Genomic DNA, 21,241 nt, shown 5'->3' on the forward strand with positions numbered 1-21,241 from the left:
GGGTTTTAACTTGACCTTGTAGACCCATTTACATCCAATGGGACGTTTGTTTGACGGCAAGGGCATAAGAGTCCAAGTGTGATTAGCTTGAAGCACTGCAATTTCATTTTGCATGGCAACACGCCATTTGGGATCTTGAACAGCCTGTGAAAAACTTGTGGGTTCTTTGATAAGGCTGAGGTTGGTTGTGTAGACTTTATGGTTATGGGAAAGACGATCGTATGATAGATATTAGGAAAGAGAATGAGAAGTACTTGATGACTAGAGAACATATTCGTTGAAGATGCGGGGGCAGGTCTTGATGGGAGAGCTGTCTCGACATGAAAGTCTTGCAAAAACATTGATGGTTTGGTGGGTCGCGTTCCGTCTGAGTGGATGAGGTGTGAAGGTTGGTGGTGCTGGCGTAGGTGAGGACGACAAGGTCGGCAGTGATGGGGATGAGTTTTCAATGGGCTGCATTAGTGGATGGAAAGACATGGTTGGTGGTGCGTGTGGGGTAGGTGTATCTGGTGGAGTGATGTCATGGAGGTGAACTGGAGGGGGATTATCTGGTGGTGTGGGAACTGAAACTGTATAGTCAAGAGAATAGTCAATTTCAACCTGTAGAGGTGAGGAGTATAGTTCAAACGGGAAAATGGTGCAGCGGAAACATATGTGTTGTAAAAGGGAAATTGTTCTTTAAAGAAAACAACATCATGCGAGACAAAAACCTTCTTGAGAGTGGTATCAAACAAATGATATCCTTTCAGACCATAAGGATAGCCAATAAAAATACAACGATGTGCACGGGGATCAAATTTTGAAGGTTTTTGTGCATGAGTTAATGCAAAACACAAACAGCTGAAGACTTTTAAGTGAGAATAATTGGGTTGCTTTTGAAACAATTTTTCATATGGAGTTTTACCTTGAAGGAGTATTGATAGCTTTCTATTGATGAGGTATGCAGAAGTGAGTATTGCATCCCCCCAAAAAGGTTTAGAAAGTCCATCTTGAAATAGTAGAGCTCGAGCCATATTGAGCAGTTGCCTATGTTTGCGTTCTGCTACACAATTTTGTTGTGGTGAGTTGACGCAACTTGATTGATAAATGATCCCTTTAAGAGCATAAAATGTTTTGTGTTTGAACTTAGGCCCATTGTCGCTTTCACACTAATTTGACTTTAGCATTGAATTGATTTTCTAACATGTAAATGAATTTGACCAGGAGTTCTCTAGCATCAGATTTGTGTCTCATCAAGTAAACCCATGTACTCCTAGTGTGATCATCTATGATGGTGAGAAAATATTTGGCACCTAAGAGAAAAGCAACTTGATAGCCACCCTAAATATCAACATTTATTAAATCAAAACATGATGCACTAGATAAGGAACTCAAGGAAAAGGGTAATCTCGTTTGTTTAGCTAATGGACAAATTAAACACTTGCTTGAATCAGAAGATTTGTTTTTGTAAAAGGGTAATAACATGGAGACTTTATTTGAGGGATGCCCTAGGCGTTGATGCCAAAGACTAGAATTTAGTGTTTGAACGTTGTTGCATGTTTCTCTCCTTGATGGATCGAGGTAGTAAAGCCCCTCCTGTTCAATTCCCGTCCCAATCATCTTCCCCAAGCGTAGGTCCTGTATGGCACAAAATTGGCTTAGAAATATTGTGATATAAAAAGAATCACAGGCTAACTTGCTAATGGATATCAAGTTCAATAAAAAAAGTGGTACACACAAAACATTATCAAGAATGAGATTAAGAGAGAAAACAACTCATCCAATGTTAGTGACTGTAGCAAATGAACCATTTGGCAACTCAACAATGTGATTTTCAACAGGTCTTGAATAAGCAAGGAAATTAAGGCTGCAAACTATGTGGTCCGTAGCACCACCGTCCAAGATCCAAATATTTTTCTTGCCATTGAGTGTGAAAGAAAAAGCTTTACCTGAAAGTTCTTCATGGTTTGGATTACCTACTTGGTTACCAAATGAAGATTGCTCTTGCCCAACATCTAAATGATTTGTTTACAATCCTCCTGCGAAAAAGGAAAGCTAGGCATTGTCTCCCTTTTGTCACTTACATGTGCTGCAATTTGATTACCTTTGGAGAGCGAGGGACGACTTTGTTCAGCTTCAACAGCTACCTTTCTCTTGCGGCAATAATCAAGTGTGTGACCCTTCCAGCCACAAAATGTGCATTTGAGATGGGCATGGCAGTTCTTAGTGATGCGGTTTGCCTTGTTGCATTTTCCACAGAGAAGGCCATTATCCTCTTATTCTTGCTCACGGCTCGTGTTTTTCACATCAAAAATAGCCGCCTCTGGTTGGATGGGACTTTCCACTAGAAACCTCGGCTTGTCGCTCATGGCAAAGAACTAATGAGTATGCCTTGTTCACCGTGGGCAAGGGTTCCAGTAGAAGAGTGTTGCTGCGAACAGTCACATGAGTCGTTCAGACCTATGAGAAATTTCCTTATTTTCTAAGTTTCCATGTAGGACGTGATCTCTTGCTTTGTCTCACAACTGCACGCTGGGATTGAACACAATACATCTCATTCATCCCAAAGACTTTTAAGCTTAGTAAATTAAGAACATATCGTCGTGTTGCCTTGTGCACAGTCATGAATCTTGTTCTCTATATGAAATAGTTGAACTATGTTCACATGAGAGAATCGTTCTTGCAGATCAAGCCATATCTGTTGTGCATCCTTACAAATGGCGCTCCTTGAAATTTCCTTTGACATCGATCCTAACAACCATGTCTTGACCAAGTTGTTGCAGCGATTCCATTGCTGCAACTCTTCAGGCTTGTCTGCACTTGGTTTATTAACTGATCCATCAACGAGACTGAGTTTGTTCTTGACCGTCAAGGCCATGCTCATGGACTAAACTGTAAGAACCCTAATTGGACTCAACTAGTTGTGATAAAGGTGTGTCAACATGTTTGAAATTATAATTAAATCAATTAGGGTTTTGTATAAGTGTAAAACCATGTCCTATAATTGAGGAGTTACATCCATCGTGCTTTGCATTTTGAAGCTTGTATTAGAACTACTTCCTCCACTACTGGAACTGAAAGCAACGACTCTATAACCAACTTTCACGATAGATGGAAGTTGGGTAACCTTGCTTTATTTAAAAAATGATTCCTTGCTCACGGAGAAACTATTCTTCGTTTGGGACTATCCCCAAAAGAATATACAGGTCTCCAAGTGAGCAGAAGAGTCTCTTTGCATCGTGTTCATGGCCTATTCAGGTAAGGTTTCACTAATCTTGTTGCGTTGTGTTCTAGAGTTTACTATTAGCTTTTAGGGTTAATTCCAACATTTGGTATCAGAACCATCTAGCAGGCCCTAAATCCTATGCATTATTTCCAATCACTCTAAATATGATTAGATTCATCTAGGAAAACCTGATATATATATTTCCTTATTTTTCCAGACTTAACGAAATTGGTGATATATATATGTACGCTATTTCAAGCCTGCGTTTCTTGCCATTTGAAGTTGTTAACTGGTAGCATTAAAAGTTGTTGTTCTTCAGACTTGTTATATGCGTTTGATTGATTTAAATGGCTAATTCTTGTCTTACAAGAATATATTGGTTAATTCTAACATGAAGGTAGCTTGAAATATTGGAGTCCAGTGATTGAAAATAGATCATTCAATCTTGATCAATAAAGGTAAACTGGGTTAATTAGTGGGAGTAGAAGTTCTCTCTTGTGCAGTCATCCATAGCTTCTACAGGTAGTATTTATGTACTTTTTATCTTGTGGTGTTGCTGGCAAGTTTCATATACAAGTAAACTTGTTATTAAACTTTACTTCCAGAACAACATATATGTATAGGTAATTAATGGCTTGCTAATGAATTGGACAATTGTAGAGCTGTATATATAGTGTTTTGTCGCTAACAATTTTGATTCATCTTGTTAAAGACACCAAATAAATAATCTTCAGGAAGAAGTGGGATTATCATGAATATTTGAAAAAAAACTTAATTGTGGTTTATGGTTGTCATTATTAATGGTTTATGTGTATAAAGTTTTTAAGACATAGGTTGAAAGGCATCATGATAAAGATAACTCATCTCCGAGGTTATTGAAACTAACGGCTTTTTGCAAGAGCAACAACCATGATAAAATATTCTTGAACAAATGTTTATAGAATTTTTCACCAAAGTGAGAATTATTAGGAAGTTTTGTTCAAGGTAATTTTTATATGAAATTGTGACTGACAGTTTATAACATGGGACTAATCTTTCCAAAGAAAGAAATAATGATTGGTTCAAATTGTGACTCAGTGTAAAGTATTTCATGATTCCATAAGGCAACTTTAGTCTCTTGTCCAAAGATGTTTTGGAATGTGAATTTTGTGAAATAGCTATACAAATAAGGATGCATAATGCATATTTGACGATTTATGTTTCTTGCCCAAAGGTGTAACATAAATATGTGTTTAATATTTGAAGTTGTTTCACATCTGGGTTTGCAGAGTAGAAGCTATTCTTTGGTTTCATCCATGACTTCTCCAAGTAGGTAATCATTCCTCTTTTTACACTTCCAATATGTTGTTTGATGCTACACTCTTTGCATACAGGTAGTGTCTTCTTGACTATACTATACTATATATATATTTCATAAAAGTTTGTGAAAGTTTGTGAAAGTTTTGCCAAAGATATTGAAAGTTTTGCATGAGGTAACCCATGTAATGCATGATCTAGAGGTAAAGTTCTTTGTTTTTATATACGAATGCTTCTGCTATGAGCCTCATTATAGGTATGTAAGGGATCAATTTTAATGAAAGCATGAGATAGAAATTGTTTTTTGCCATGTCATAGAATTTATTTTGGCGTGGGAAATCATGTCGTTATATATATATATATATATATATATATATATATATTCATGAGAGATATCGATGCTCAGAAATTGCTTGGCAAATTATGTCTTGAATAAAGCTTAATCAATGGCACATATATGGACCACGAAAATGCTTGATTTTTTTTATATGTTGTACGTATGTGTGTCTTCTCTTACAATTCACTTTTTCGTGACCATTGGTTATGTATTTTATTTGTTATAAATTTATAAGTAATATGTGCTCATAAAGAAACCTATGCTTGGAGTTTTTGGTTAGTCCATTTTGCTTGTCTCTTGGTTATTAATAGGACAAACATGACTTCTTAGCTTGTTATATGAATAATAAGTGTCTCTGGTTTATTTTACATAACTGGAGGATTAGTCATTTTTTTATATATATAAATTAATTATAGTAAATCCTAGAGTAATTGGAATTCACTCGTGGAATGTTGTTTTGGATTTCTATTCTATTGTGTTTAAAATTTTAAGCAACTAGTATACCGAATTTTGGTGAAGCAATAAATTAATGAGTGTTTTGTCCAAGTGGGAGAATAAGTGACGAAATTTTGAGCTTCACACGAATTAACCCATTCTAAAGTTATTGAGTTCTATAAGATTATGAGAGTTGTTCTTTATGTTGTCCAAATCAAAATGAAAGTGAACTAAATTTTTTTAAAACATAAGTATTAAGTTTCCTTCTATAAAGAATGCATGTTTAATATTCAGCACCCATATGTGAGAGAACAAATCAGCAATGCCAACTGTACTATTAGCTTGCTCTACCTAGTGGTGGGTTCAAAAAATTGAAAACCAAACCGAAGCCAAAAGAACACCGAACCGAAGAAAAACCGAACCAAACCGAATCTAGCCAGTTCGGTTTTGGTTTTTGAGGTCCGAAAATTGAACTGGACCAAACCGAACCGAGAAAAAAAAAACCATATATAAATTCCTAAAAAATATGTTGATGTCAGGTTTGAACCCCTGACCTCCAAGTTGGGATTGTTGCTTCAAGCCAACTTGACTGTAGGCTTTGTGTTGTTCTAGTTGTACTAGTAAGTTATTTATAGGCTTCTAATATTTAATGCTTTATAAAATTTCTTAAGTTTACAAAACCTAGCCGTTACTACTCCCATTTCAGTTTTCACCTTTTGTCAAACACATTCTCTCTCTCCCGTTCCGCAGCTTCCTCTCTTCCTTTGCTTCATCAGTCTCTCTCTCTCTCTCTATCATCTTCATTTTACCCCCACAAGAGAAGAAGAGACGACATGGTGGCTCTTGAACCAAAGCCGTCAATCTCCGATCTCCGTTTTTTGGTTTTATTTATTTTTCAATTTATAGGTTTTTAATTTTATGGTTACCCATTTGAAATTTATGTAATTTAAGGTGGAAAAGTTTGTATTTTTCTGTGAATATGTTTTGGAATTTTCTAGATCTATTGTGGACTTGACTTTGAATTTGAAAGTGGGCATGTGATATTGGAGTCCGATTATGGCATTTAGACGAACCCATTCACTTTGTTTTTGTTTCGATCTATATCAATCAGTTAATTTGTTGAATTATTTCATGAGTTCGCAAATTTTAAAGTTTTAGAATTTTGAATCCTGGCGATGTACATTTCCTTGAAGAATATATGTTTCTGTATTTGCTTAAGTTTTGAAAATTTGAATTTGATCTGCTTGATCATAAGTAGTTGAATTACTTGAATATATTCAAGATTTTGAGGCTCTCAATTCTCTAATATATGAGAACTAGGAGTTTGATAGGCATTAGGCAGGTTCCTTCCATTTACATCATTTTTTGAAAGAAAAAAAACCCAAAAAAAAATCGAAAAAAAATTGAATCGAACCGAAATTTTGGTTCGATTTTGGTTTTGGCAAAAATCCAAACTGTTTCGAACTGAACCCAGAACAGTAACTAATGTACACATGCACATGGCATATACCATCATGACATGAATCAAATGGAAAGTCATCATTTCCAACGTAATCAGTTTCAGTAGGCCTGGCAAACGGGTCGTGTCTGTCATGTTCGTGTCGCTTTCGTGTAACACCTGTTATCTTAATGGGTCCTTAACAGGTCAGGTCACTTTACCCAATGGGTAAAGTGACCAGACCCATTATGACCCGTTCAGAAAAATATTTTTTTTTCTTAAATTTGCACATACCACACATTGCCACATAAATATTACTTCAAAACATTAAAACACATTTGTCATTTAAGTACTACATCTACACTAAAAAATAAGAGCCTAATAAACAAACATCCATACACTAATAGTCTATTACAAAATATTAAATGTGCAACGATATGCAAAATGAAAGAGTTTTTGTTTCAAGGTTGTGAAGCCTTTCTTAAAAGTTTAAACCTTGCCAATGGAACTCAAAGCTTGCATGTTATTCCTTTTACAAAATCCTTAATTCTCATCGATCATCATGATATAAGATTTTGTGGTATCCATTAATGTAAATATTTTAAATTGAACATCAAATTCATTCATTGTATTCATATAGGGTCAATGAGTGTAGCTGTAAAAAATCATCAAAATCGGAGTTAAATTAACCGTTAAATCGTGATTTTTCGTTGATAACCGTCGAAAAGTTTTGTCCCGTTACTTGATCTTTGAATGTTTGTTTTTTTGTGATTTTTGGCATATGCGATCTTGAAGCATATACAAACAAGTTTGACGGTTGGATCGTTGAAATTAGTTTCGTAGAATGCGTATCCCATCAAAACAATAGATTCACTAATACTTAGAGTTTATTTATACTTTTATTAAGTATAACATAAGATTTTGTGGTATCCATTAGTGTAAATATTTTAAATTGAAGATCGAATTCATTCATTGTATTCATATAGGGTGAAGGAGTGTAGCTGTAAAAAATCATCAAAAACGAAGTTAAAATAACCGTTAAATCGTGAATTTTCGTTGATAACCGTCAAAAAGTTTTATTCCGTTATTTGATCTCTGAATGTTTGTTTTTTGCAATTTTTGACGTATGTGATCTCGAAGTATATATAAACATGTTTGATGGTTTGATCGTTGAAACTAGTTTAGTAGAATGTGTATCCCATTAAAACAATAGATTCACTAACACTTCAGAGTTTATTCATACTTTCATTAAGTATAACATAAGATTTTGTGGTACCCACTAGTGTAAATATTTTAAATTGAAGATCAAGTTCATTCATTGTATTCATATAGGGTCAAGGAGTGTAGCTGTAAAAAATCAACAAAATCGGAGTTAAAATAACCGTTAAATCGTGATTTTTCGTTGATAACCGTCGAAAAGTTTTGTCCCGTTACTTGATCTCTGAATGTTTGTTTTTTTGCAATGTTTGGCGTATGCAATCTCAAAGTACATAAAAATATGGTTGACGGTTAGATCGTTGAAACTAGTTTCGTAGAATTCGTATCCCATCAAAAGAATAGATTCACTAACATTTAAAGAGTTTATTCATACTTTCATTGAGTCCACTAGTGTAAATATTTTAAATTGAAGATCGAGTTCATTCATTATATTCATATAGGGTCAAGGAGTGTAGCTATAAAAAATCATCAAAATTGGAGTTAAAATAGCCGTTAAATCATGATTTTTTGTTGATAACCGTCCAAAAATTTTGTCCCGTTACTTGATCTTTGAATGTTTGTTTTATGTGATTTTTTGCATATGCGATCTTGAAGCATATACAAACAAGTTTGACGGTTGGATTGTTGAAATTAGATATGTAGAATGCGTATCCCATCAAAATGATATATTTACTAACACTTGAGTTTATTTATACTTTCATCAAGTACAACATACCACTAGTGTAAATATTTTAAATTGAAGATCGAATTCAATCACTGTATTCGTATAGAGTCAAGGAGTGTAGCTATTAAAAACCATCAAAATCGGAGTTAAAATAACCGTTAAATCATGATTTTTCGTTGATAACCGTTGAAAAGTTTTGTCCCGTTACTTGATCTTTGAATGTTTGTTTTATGTGATTTTTGGCATATGCGATCTTGAAGCATATACAAACAAGTTTGACGGTTGGATCGTTGAAATTAGATTCGTAGAATACGTATCCTATCAAAACGATAGATTCAGTAACACTTTTTTTTTTATACTTTCATTAAGTATAACATAAGACTAGTGTAAATATTTTAAATGGAAGATTGAATTCATTCGTTGTATTCATATAGGGTCAGAGAGTGTAGCTATAAAAAATCATCAAAATCGAAGTTAAAATCGCCGTTAAATCGTGATTTTTCGTTGATAATCGTCAAAAAGTTTTGTCCTGTTACTTGATCTTTGAATGTTTGTTTTTTTAATATTTTTGGCGTATGCGATCTCGAAGTATATGCAAACAAGTTTAATGGTTGGATCATTGAAATTAGTTTCGTAGAATTCATATCCCATCAAGTTCAATGGTGTGTGTATATATATATTTATATATTTATTAAGTAGATTTAAATTTATTTATTTTGTACGTATAACACTTAAGAAATTGAATGGTATGTATATTTAAGCCGATTCAATGGTCACCAATTTTTAATATCTAATTTAATATATATATATATATAATTATTATAGTTTTTAGGGGTATAAAATTGTTAAATTAATATATATAATTATTATAGTATTTTTTAGGGTTATAAAATTATAAAATTAATATTTTGCTTATCGTGTATCGTGTTACCCACGTGTATACCCGAAGCAACCTGTTATCTTAACAGGTGCTTATCGGGTTACCCGATAACTACCCAATTCGTTATCGTGTCGACCCGAACACCTGTTAATTTCGTGTTGTGTCATGTCGGGTTATCGGGTCGTGTCAGGAATTGCCAGGCCTAAATTTCAGGTTGTAGAGCAAGGGTTTCATCAGTTTCATGCTGTAGAGCAAGGTTTCGTAATTTTGCACCAGAATTTGCTAAAATGTAGTGCAAGGAACCTCGCCCTGATTCAAGCTAGCATCACTCAAGTTGAATTATAATCTTAAAGATGACAAAATGGTTAAATTGCGTGACTATATATAATGTATATATGATGTATATGTGCATTGTCTATCGTCTTTGTCTGTTGCATATAATTGCATTGGATGGTTACATGTTGGTTTTTATAAGGAGTGTGAAGCTAATATGAAATAATGTTTGATATCAATACGATTATGTTCCAATTGTTTCATACCATTTGATTGTCTTTGGTATGGTTTTGTGTATCCATCATACATGCTTGAATGAATATCTAGGAAAGATTGGAATATCTTGTGCGTGAAAGATTGTGATACTTTTGTGACTTTTTCATTGATAATGTGATTTCTTGCATGTTAAAGAAACATAAATGAAAAATAAAATTATGTGGTAATATTCTTTTGTGTTGACTAATTGTCGTAGTAAGGTTGCTCCCAAAGCATGCATATTTCAGAACTTTATCAAAAGTGTTGTTCTGTAATTAAGTTATGATTATTTAAATCAGTGGGAGTGATAACTTTATATATTTCAGAACTTTATCAAAAGTGTTGTTCTGTAATTAAGTTATGATTATTTAAATTAGTGTGAGTGATAACTTTATATTTGTTTTGCCTTACATCTTGCAAATTATTTTGTACTGTAGTCATTTGCCGTTAGGATCCTTTCTGGTTTGATTAAAAGAATCTGTGCAATAAATAAACTTGATGGCTAACTAGTTAGAATGATGGCTAATTGTACTACTTTGTGATAGTGTTTTGGACTTGTGACTTCAATTTTTGAAGTAATAAGGAAGACTGTTTTACGGTAATACAGGAGATCAACTTGTGAATGCAAGGATGGAGATTATGACTAGTCAAATAAGGATCTATACGGCTATTGCACATTCACATGAGGAATAGCTGATATGTCATTGAAAAGATTTGTTGCATACAGTTTTCTAGAAACGTACCACTATCGTGAAGCGTTATTATTAGTTTCGATATGCGAGATTAGTGGGAGTGTTCAAAGAACATGTAGCAAACATGGGTGTGCATGATAGTTTTGATTCTGTAGGAATGTGGGAGTAAAACATGCTACTGCAGGAATTATAACTGTGTATTAGTGTTGCTCCGAGTTTGTGTTTTGTTGTTTGATTCAAGCTATTATTCAATTGACATTGTGGTTATTGATTCAAACTTATTTAAAGCACTTAATGTGGCCAATGATTGTTCCAAAGAACATATTGGATAAGTTTGTTTTGTGTAGGAAGCTAGAAATCAACTCGAAGTCCAGTGTTTAAGGATGAAAAGCTCTAAAGATAAGTTTGATTAAAGTGCACAGGACAGATGAGTGTGGAAGGAAAAGGTGTGATAATTGTAGGGATTACTGAAGTATGGATTGTACATATATGCATGTCAATGACATCATACAGTGCGATTTGAATAGCGTGATTTCAGGGTGTATGCAGTATTGATACATGCATTGTTTTCTTGAGTTCGATTTTCAAATGGTTACCGATAGATGTGCAGAGGATATGGATTGCGTGAAACTCATGGTGATCACTAACGAATGACTTATTATGAACATGTTGTTCTAAACCACAACTAGTTAACGTCCAAGTGGGAGAATGTAAGAATCCTAATTGGACTCAACTAGTAGTGATAAGGGTGTGTCAACATGTTTGAAATTATAAATCAGTTGGGGTTTTGTATACGTGTAAAACCATGCCCTATAATTGAGGAGTTACATCCATTGTGCTTTGCATTTTGAAGCACGTATAGAATTACTTCCTCAACTACTGGAACTGAAAACAACGGCGATGGAAGGTGGGTAACCTTGCTTTATTTAAAAAAGGATTCCCTGCTCATAGAGAAACTATTCTTTGTTTAGGACTATCACCATAAGAATAAAAAAGCCTCCAAGTCAGTAGAAAAGTCTCTTTGCATCGTGTCCATGGCATCTTTAGGTAAGGTTTCACTAATCTTGTTTCGTTGTGTTTTAAGGTTTACTGTTAGTTTTTAGTGTTAATTCCAACATGAACCCATGTATTGTAGTTGCCTTCCACCAATGGCTGCGGCACAAGGACTGCACCAGGCTAGTCTGAATGATAAAGGTAAAGTGGATGGTTAGGGTTTTCCCAGTTGGAATGAGAAGTCATGCCTAAAGTGGTTGACTTCTGTTCTGGTTTATCACCCATGGTTGCTTTGGCTAAGGTTGTGTTTTTCCCAGATCAACGCTCTGATACCATCATAAGAAGCGTAATATGGTGGAATGATTTTCATCATTATACACAGAACTAGAATTACAACTTTATACAAGAGTTGTACATCATGATCCTATTCTATTGCCTACAATCAAGGCTAATTGGAAACTTATAGGGAATAAATAAAGGGCAGATAAATAAGAATCAATTTATACAGTTGACTTATTTATTTGTGATATCTTCCTTAACAATTTGCAAACAAAATGAAAGAATAGCTTCAGATCTCTCTTCTTAATTTACTTTGCCAACTCCCGTTTCATAAAAATATCATCAAACCATGAAAAATTTGAGATTGGCCTTCCAAATTGGATTAAACCAAATTTATACTGGGAGGAGGGTGGCCGAGACCCACCATAAAATTGTGAGCTTATCTGTATGTAGTAGTAGTAGTGTAAGTTGCGTAACTGTGAAGATTGAGAGGTAAGGTCGATAGCAAAAACACAAAAAGAAAGCAGAAGTGGAACATTGCTGATGAAGATATTGGTGCAGAGTTTAAGCATCATTGCTTACTGTACAAATACAAAAAACCACTTCTGACCAAAAAAAAAAAAAAAACAAAAAGAAAAATACAACAAACCACATACTGTACAAGTAACCTGAACTGTACAATTTCAATTTCATCAAATGTTACAGCATTTTGAGGATCTAAACATTAGATGGCATTAATTCAGGTTCATGCCAAGGAATAAAAGATTATAATTCTGGTTCTAAACATACAAGATTATAAACAACAAACAAATGGCGTGGTTGAGTCCATACTAAATGTATGTACTCTAACAAACAACTAATTAGAACACATCACCTAATATAGGTACTTAATTAAACTGATAATCTCACCCCATGGTTCTATTTTCCCACCCACATTTTAGTAAAAATCTTAAAAGTATTAATAACATGTTTATCATTATTTAAAAAGACTATTAAACCCCTACCCTATTTCTCTCCCCCTCTCTCTGCGTCCCCATTTCTCTCTCCCCCATTCTTCTCTATCTTCTGTTTCATTTCTCTTCTCGGCTTCTGCACCGACCGCCACGGCCGGAAGCACGGAGTATCAGGGGGAGCACGACAGAGTTGTTATGATGGAGGAAGGGCAAGATGACTGGTCCTCTCCTTTCGGCCACGTCACGTCTCTCGTTTGGAGCTTAAATTTCAATTTCCATTGATTTTGAATGGTATCGTGGAGATTAAGAGCGTCATCACAGTGGTAATCAATTTTTTAATTTCTTTCTTTTGACCTCGAATTTCATTAGTTGATAGTTGCTACAAGTGCAAATGATTTGTTGCACTAATACAGAATGTAGAGATTCATAGCATATGGAATAAGATTGAGAAAATGGAATTTGAGAAGAAGAACTGCAAGGTTACTTGTCTTCTTTTCTACTTGGACCTCCGTCGACCGATTTTCTCGATGCAAGTGTGTATCTGTCAGTTGTTAAAGAATCATGGAATGCTTTACGTTCGCTGATACTGATTTCTCCATGGGCGTTGTTGAGTTGAGGTAGTCTTAGTCTACTAAAATTCTTGATTTTCACAAGTTTAATTAAGGTATTGGATTCTTGTGTTTTGGGTTGCCAAAGTAACTCATTTTGCTGCTAAAGGAAGTTTTAGAGAGACTAGGGGTGGTAGCAGGATAATGATGGGGTGGTGGTGTGATAAAGGTTATTTTAGGGATAATAGTGGGTGGGAAAATAGGATTTTTAATTTTTTTTATTACTATTATGGGTGAGATTATAATGGGGTAGGAAAATAGGAAAATGAGGTGGGTCTAGTATCACTCTAGTTTTTTAATTGTTGTAGTGCAGTTCGGCTTTGGTTCTGTTCTAGAAGATCAAAATTGAAATCAAATCGTTTTTCTCTACAGCGGTTCAGTTCAAATTGAAACCGTTTCAAAACAATAAAACTGAACCATTTGGTGTAGTCCAGTTTGATTCGTGTTTCGGTTTCGGTTCTTGGTTCCAAGAGCCCACACCTACAATACACGTTTTTATTCTCTTTTTTTTTCTTCTTTTTTTTTATTGCTTTTCTATCATCTGTTTTGTGACAAAAAAACCAATTGAAATATTAATGATCAATTTCCGCCCAGTTGTAGATCTTTTATTTGAGGGCTTTTATGTCCAAATATTTTTAATGAAGCCTTGAGTCCAATGAATGTTAGAGATATATGTGAACACGGAAAATTCCTGAGACGAAAGAGACAAGAACAACGTGCACAAAATAATATTTGTATTTGATGATTTTGGGTTACAATCTCTCTCTATTTTGATCCTCTGATTCGATCTCCGTAAGGTGTTGATTTGTGGATGTTTCGTTGATCCAATGGCCGTTGATGCTTGATCTTGGATGAACTGTTGGAAGTTTCTTCAAAGGGCCGTGGGCTTGATCTTTGAAGGTGGATTTGAGCGGATCTTCAAGGAGCCGTTGGGGCTTGATCTTGAAGAATAGTGATGAACGGATCTTCAAGGGGTTTTGGGCTTGATCTTGAAGAACAGTGATGAACGGATCTTCAAGGGCTTTTGGGCTTGATCTTGAAGAACAGTGATGAACGGATCTTCAAGGGCTTTTGGGCTTAATCTTGAAGAACGGTTGGATGTGTGTGGATTTGTCGATGTTTGTTGATCCAAAGGGCCGTTGGGGCTTGATCTTGGATGAACGGATGATGAACGATGGTGCTTTCTTCAAGGGCCGTCGGGGCTTGATCTTGAATTGGTGGAAGTTCTTCAAGGGCCGTTAGGACTTGATCTTGAATTGGTGGATGATTGTTGATCCAAAGGGCCGTTGGGGCTTGATCTTAGGATGAACGATGAACGATGAACGAAGAACGCTTTCTTGATTCTTCGGGAACCTGGATGCTTGAGAGCTTCGGAGTTTCAGAGCTTCAGGGCTTCAAGGTGTAATATCAATTGGTTCTTTCAAAATGAATGAAATGGGCTTGTATTTATAGAAATTTCCAAGGCCTAATTTTGAATATAATATTCCAGATGAAATAAGTCGTTTCTGCCAGGTGTTGACACGTGTCCTATTTGATGACTTTTCCAACTTATTTCAATTTTCGTTGAGTCACACGCTACGTGTAAAATTTATATAATACATGAGCGTTGACACTTTGATTTATCGGTCAACATTTATTTACCGAAATTTCGATGTCTACAAATGCCCCCACTTCAAGGCGCGTCGTATACATGTGATTGTCATGTGTAGGAGATGCGTTTTGAAGTCCCTTACTGTAGATGTCGATCCAAGGGCCGTTGAGGCTTGATCTTGAATTGGGCTGGAGATTTCTTCAAGGGCCGTCGAGGCTTGATCTTGAACTTTTGTTTGAAATTTCTTCAAGGGCCGTCGAGACTTGATCTTGAAGGTTGAAATTGGACCACAAGGAGCTTCATGTGGTAGATGATCTTTGGCTTTGGTAGTGGGTGAATCGGCACGTATTTTGTTACGCTTTGTTGACTTTCCACAGCTTTAATCTTGAACTGGGTTGGAGATTTCTTCAAGGGCCGTTGACGCTTGATCTTGAATTGGGCTTGAGATTTCTTCAAGGGCCGTTGAGGCTTGTTCTTGAACTTTTTTTGTTTGAAATTTCTTCAAGGGCCGTCGATGCTTGATCTTAAAGGTTGAAATTGGACCACAAGGAGCTTCATGTGGTAGATGATCTTTGGTTTTGGTAGTGGGTGAATCGGCACATATTTTGTTGCGCTTGTTGACTTTCCACAGCTTTGATCTTGAACTGGGTTGGAGGATTTTCTGGATTCCTCCAATTGTTGATTTTCCACAGCTTATTCTTGAACTAGGTTTTGATTCAAGGGTGGTAGACACTTAATCTTGAATCGGACTTGTGATTTCTTCAATGGCCGTCGAGGCTTGATCTTGAATTTGGCTGGAAACTTCTTCAAGGGCCGTTGATGCTTGATTCTTGAAGGTTGATTTGAACACGTGGTAAGCAGGCACAAGGTAAATGTGACAACCTGTTTCTTTGTTCAATCATTCTAATTCACACCTGAGCAGTTTGGTCAACGGTATGATCTTCAAGATTGATGGGTTTTTCTTCCAGTTGGGGACTTGATCTTTAAGGATTTAATTCAAGGGTGGTGAAACGGCACATGCAGCCCACAACGCCTAGCAAGTCGACCCAAGAATTTGAGGGTCAAAACGAGTCCACCGTCCAGAGTGATTGCACCCTGATGATATGAGATACTTTTGATTTTGACGAAGTAGCGGATGAATCAGCACGTGCTTGGTTGCACTTGTCTCCACATGCTTCAAGGTATCATTTTCATTTCCTTTATATGTTCCTCAGGCAGATGCGGCATCTTTTCGAGTTCTTCATCTCAGACTCTTTCTGCTAAGTTGACCGTGCATGCTGCATTCTTCTCTGCTTGTTTCTTCAGGCAGATATGGCAGCTTCTCGAGTTCCTCAGTTCGGACTCCTTCTGCTGAGTTGACTGTGCAGACTGCATTCTTCTCTGCTTGTTCCTTCTGCACCTTGTCTCCACATGCTGCAAGGTATCATTTTCACTTGCCTTATCTATTCTCCAGGCAGATGTGGCAGCTTCTTTGGAAGTACAGCAGCAGTGGGAAACGAGTACTCGAGAGCAGTGCTAGGTAGGCAATCAGGGAAGGGTTCCAAGCAGTCGGTTCCTTACCCGAGTTTGAGTGGAAGTTCCGGCATATCGTTTTCTTTATCCTTGTCTTTGTAGGTAAGAACAAGGATAAAGGAAAGGACAGGGAGAACGCATGATATGAGATACTCTTGCTTTCTACCCTGGTGATATGAGATACTTTTGCTTTGGAGTCATTGGCTTGCAGAGGTACCCCAAGGAATAAGGAACACTGAGTGACTCGAGAGGCTTCGTTGGGAAGGCATTCTCGGAGATGAAGAAAGGTTCCGTATGTCTGCCTTGCTATGGAAGGTGAAGGTGGACAGTTATAGGAGGTCCCTTAATACCTGTAGAGGTACTATTCTTTTACTTGTGTCGGCAACTAACGCGTGATTGAACAGTAAACTTTCACGTGCTTTCTCATTCACCGAAAATCTTCGACAAATTGCCCGTGATTCACGCAAAGTTGAATGCGCATATGACAGGTGATGACGCGGCTGAAAAAGACTGGCGCCTCTTCGATATCTGGGATCGGCGCTTCGACAAATTACCCGTGATTTCTGCAAAGCTGAGTTTGCGTGTGACGGGTGCCGACGCGTCTGGAAAAGCAAGATGCTTCTCCAATTTCTGAGCTTGCCTCTTCGATTTTTGAATGGCCTCTTCGAATTCTGAGCTCGCCTCTTCGATCTCTGAAATTCCGTCGAGTGCTGATCTTTTATAGAGGCAGGCAGTTCATTTCAAAGCACATTTGAATTTTTTGCTTGTACCTTCTTGCACTTCTAAGATTTCGATTTGTCTGACCTCTTCTTTCTTTAACACCTTTGAAAATGTCTGGCCCCTCTGATCGTCGTTTTGACTTGAATCTTGGTGAAGAGGCAGTCCCTTCTTCTCCAGACAACATATGGCGCCCATCCTTCATATCCCCCACTGGTCCTCTTACCGTTGGGGATTCAGTGGTGAAGAATGATATGACCGCTGCGGTGGTGGCCCGGAACCTTGTCACTCCCAGAGATAACAGACTACTTTCCAAACGGTCTAATGAGTTGGCTGTTAAGGATTCTCTGGCTCTCAGTGTGCAGTGTGCGGGCTCTGTGTCCAACATGGCCCAGCGCCTATTTGCTCGAACCCGTCAAGTTGAATCATTGGCGGCTGAAGTGATGAGTCTCAAACAGGAGATTAGAGGGCTCAAGCACGAGAATAAACAGTTGCACAAGCTCGCACACAACTATGCCACAAACATGAAGAGGAAGATTGACCAGATGCATGAATCTGATGGTGAGATTTTACTTGATCATCAGAGGTTTGTGGGGTTGTTCCAGCAGCATTTGCCTTCGTCTTCTGGGGCTGTACCGCTTAATGAAGCCTCAAATGATCAACCTTCGGTGCCTCCTCCTCTTGGGGTTCCGCCGAGTACTGAGGCGCCACCTGATCGTCCTTGAAGATCCCCTTATATTTGCTGCTTACACATTTGTAAAAATTTTTTTTTTTTTTTTTTTTTTAGAATGCAATTTTATGTAAAATTTCCAGAAAAATAAATAAAATTGACTTCTACTTCTCTCAATGCATTTGTGTGTTTTTTATTTGTATTTTTATTTATTTATTTATTTTTTTCATTTTTTGTCATATGGTGCCATCCGCACCGTTCCTAAACCCCTTTTTTATTATTTTTTTTATTTTTTTATTTATTTTTGATTGATTGATTTATTTTTATTATTATTATTATATATATATATATTCTTTTCAAAACCTTTGCCTTTCGGTGGTGCTGTGCCACCAAGATTCCCACTTTCTTTTCTTTATTTGTTGTTGTTTCTTTTTTCTGCACATGGTGCCAGACGCACCATGAAGCTCTTTTTTTTTTTTTTTTAATTCCTTTTTTTTTTTTTTTTTTTTTTAACGTGGTGGATGCACCACATACATATATACATATATATTTTTTATACACACACACATATAAACACGCACACAAAGCATCATACCCCTTAAAAAATTCTAATCTATATATATATATATATATATATATATATATATATTTTTTTTTTTTTTGCCTTTGGTGCTGGCAACCACTTGGAAAACTTATTATATATATATATATATTTTTTTTTTTCATTATATATATATATATATATATATAGGGATAGAGGGCTTGCAAAGAGCATCGACGGAGATGGACGGAGAAAGGGAGCCGGAGGTGTGGAGTTCGTGGCTGATCATCCTTGCTGGGCAGAAGGAAAGGTCTTGCAGAGAAGGACGAGGACGAGGACGAGGACGAGTCGGCGACGTGGCTGCTGCTCGTTGCTGTTTGCTATGCTCGCTGCATGGAAGGATGCCCAGTGCCAGGGTGGTTGTCTGCTGCAAAGGAGGCTGTCTCGCCACGCTCCGTTGCACTCTCACCGTCCGCATTTTCTCTGAAAGCTTCGCGGAGCTCCGACCGAGAGAAGATCCTCAGCAAATTCCTGTCGCCCTTGGCTGGCTGTACAGCCTCATTCACATCTGTCACAGCTGTCACCTTACCCATTAACTACCTTGGCAGCCTCACTGCTCCGTCGAGCATCCTCGAAGCCATGTCCGCGCAGATGGAAATAGCCGGCGCTGGAGGAGAAAAGAAGGTGGTTGATGGATCTTGACCAAACTCGCTGGAGTTGCATTGGAGGTGCGGTGCAAGGAGGATGATAGATGAAGCATACACAGAAGCTGGAGCAGCGGAGGGCATGAATAGGTCTTTTCTCTGCATGTACTGATGATGCAATTTCTGTGTTCGAGGAGTTCTCCTTGAAGAAGCTCCGCGTTGTCCACGACGGCTCATGCAGGTTCGGTGCTAAGGCCATGAACACCGTCAGCGTTGATCGACGGTTGCTGCTTGCAAATATCTCCATTGGTGGAGACGAAGAGGATGCAGAGCTGGTGTGGAGACGACGACGAGATTGCGTCGCCCCGTGTGGATGATGCTGATGGTTAGGCAGACCTAGAGCTTCTCAGAGTTCCAAGCCGAGCTTATCCAACTTGCACCTCAGCTCAATGACGATCACGTCCTCAGCACCTACTTTAACATTGGCGAGACCATGACAGTGCATGAAGCAACCATTTACGTAGAAGTTCATGCATGGAGGTTCATGGAGACGGCGATTGGGGTTTTTGCCGAAGTTGCACATGAACTCGACTTCGTAGGAGGAGGAGGAGAATCAGTGGGAGTAAAAGTTGGTGACGTCGGGAGTGCTCTCCCAGGATCCATAGAGGAAGAGTACCGGTGGGCCCGCTCCGATTGAATAGAAGTTGGCGGCGATTTCTATGTAAGTCACAGCTTTACAAACCTCATTGACGCTAATTATGGAAGTCGAACTGAATGGACAAAGACGGCGGAGCTCAACGGTTCGTCGGATGACGTGCTTGGAGTCGTCGAGGTCGAGCTTTGAATCTCTCTGCACACCCATTCTCAAAAGCTTCCTCTGGCATGGCGGCGATGGGCCTGGTGTTGGTCGAATCTCTTTGCACACCCATTCTTAAAAGTTGCTTATTTACTGTGCAGGATCTTTGAAGGGTGGCCTCTTTAACAGCATTCAAATCCAGGTCACTTTGTTTATAGGACCGGGCTTTCTAAGACATCGGGGAAGAGCTTTCTTTTACCGCAATGTAGAAGAGAGCTTTTGTATGTCTCTGACGCGAAGAGGGAGATGTTCTTCTGGGTGTGGTGGAGATGACGGTATGTTTGGTGGTCTTTCGGGGAGCATGTGAAGGCGTAGAGCGCGAAGAGGTTGGTGGTGATGACGGAAAACAGCATGAGGAGGTTGACGGTAGAGGAACAGAGCGACGTTCTTCGGAATCTGGCGATTCCGTCGTCGATCTTGAGAGAAACAGAGCCCATCTTGGCGGTGGGAGTGAGTGAGATTCGTGGAGTGATTTGACTGAACAAGTAGAGAAGGAGAGGACACTCCGTCGGTGGGGTGGTGGAGAGTCATCGAGTCGCACTCTGACGGCGTCGGGGAAAACGACTTCGTTGTAGTCGCCGTAGACTTATTAGAAACTGAACCCTAGCTCGATGCAGGCTTTCAACTCGTCGAGGTTTTCGTCAGTGACGCTTTTGCTTCGCTGGAGGTTCGATCTACAGTTGATTTTCTTGCGGCGGTGCCGTGCCTCGTCACGGTATGCGTCAGGGGACCACGACCGCTGCTTGTAGAGCGGTGGAGGATTATATGATAGATTTGATTATCCTTCCTTCGAATTTGACCCTGTCGACATCAGAGGGAGAGCCTGCGACTGACTAGATGGATATGGGCCTCAACTTCGTGGGCTGTCATGGTAGTATCCACCGTTACGGCGGCACTTGGGCTTCATTTTGGATGGGCTGCTTTGAAAAAATGCTGCACGAAATGAGAAATGGGCCTAATTTGTAACTGAAGTCTGAGCAGGCATTGGACTTAACCGCGGATTGGGCTTATGGCTTGTGGCTTGAGCCTTTTGTTGCTGCTGGGCCGAGACACTCATGCATTTTTTTTTTTTTTTTAATACACAATAACATATGTATTCATTTTTTTTTCTTTTGTGATAAAATTGACTTTCTTTAATAAAACATTTATTTTTTTTATTTTGATATGACTGAACTCGAAATTGA

General features: G+C 37.9%; 1 long non-coding RNA gene across 1 annotated transcript; it reads left to right on the forward strand.

Annotated features, from left to right (window-relative positions):
• Positions 1-13,099: 13,099 nt before the first annotated feature.
• LOC139192597 (uncharacterized) lies at positions 13,100-13,638 on the forward strand. The gene is made up of 2 exons (XR_011576810.1): positions 13,100-13,241; positions 13,332-13,638. It is a non-coding gene; the product is annotated as an uncharacterized lncRNA (long non-coding RNA).
• Positions 13,639-21,241: the final 7,603 nt, after the last annotated feature.

This window comes from Malus domestica, chromosome 15 (genome assembly GCF_042453785.1).
Source record: "Malus domestica chromosome 15, GDT2T_hap1".
Classification (NCBI taxonomy): domain Eukaryota; kingdom Viridiplantae; phylum Streptophyta; class Magnoliopsida; order Rosales; family Rosaceae; genus Malus; species Malus domestica.